Source organism: Etheostoma spectabile, unplaced genomic scaffold, assembly GCF_008692095.1.
Source record: "Etheostoma spectabile isolate EspeVRDwgs_2016 unplaced genomic scaffold, UIUC_Espe_1.0 scaffold172, whole genome shotgun sequence".
In the NCBI taxonomy this organism is placed as follows: domain Eukaryota; kingdom Metazoa; phylum Chordata; class Actinopteri; order Perciformes; family Percidae; genus Etheostoma; species Etheostoma spectabile.
In genome coordinates this window covers 1,435,156-1,435,391 of record NW_022605573.1, presented here as the reverse complement: position 1 = coordinate 1,435,391, position 236 = coordinate 1,435,156, and the positions used below count along the sequence as shown (strand labels likewise).

The 236-nt window shown below is 49.6% G+C and overlaps 1 protein-coding gene across 3 annotated transcripts in view; it reads right to left on the bottom strand.

The window, feature by feature from the left end:
• LOC116685740 (cullin-5) overlaps nucleotides 1-236 on the bottom strand; it is a 44,164-nt gene that overhangs the window by 24,196 nt on the left and 19,732 nt on the right. The gene's annotated exons all lie outside the window — the stretch shown is intronic.

The following is a 236-nucleotide window of genomic DNA, read 5'->3' as shown; positions in this document are numbered from 1 at the left end:
GGGGTCGCTAGTCACTTGCACCGTTACTTTGGGGGTCGTGGGATGAAAGTTTTGGGAACCCCTGTTCTAGACGAGGGGCACTTGTGGAATGCCTACAGAACAGGGACAGGAAGTGGTTCTTTTTGGAGATTATTGTCTACTAGTGTGTGTTGTAGCAGCGTTTTTCCATTGAGAACGAGCTAGCATATTAGCGCTAGCATGCTACAGTTAGCCACCTCGTCTGGGCTAGTGACGTA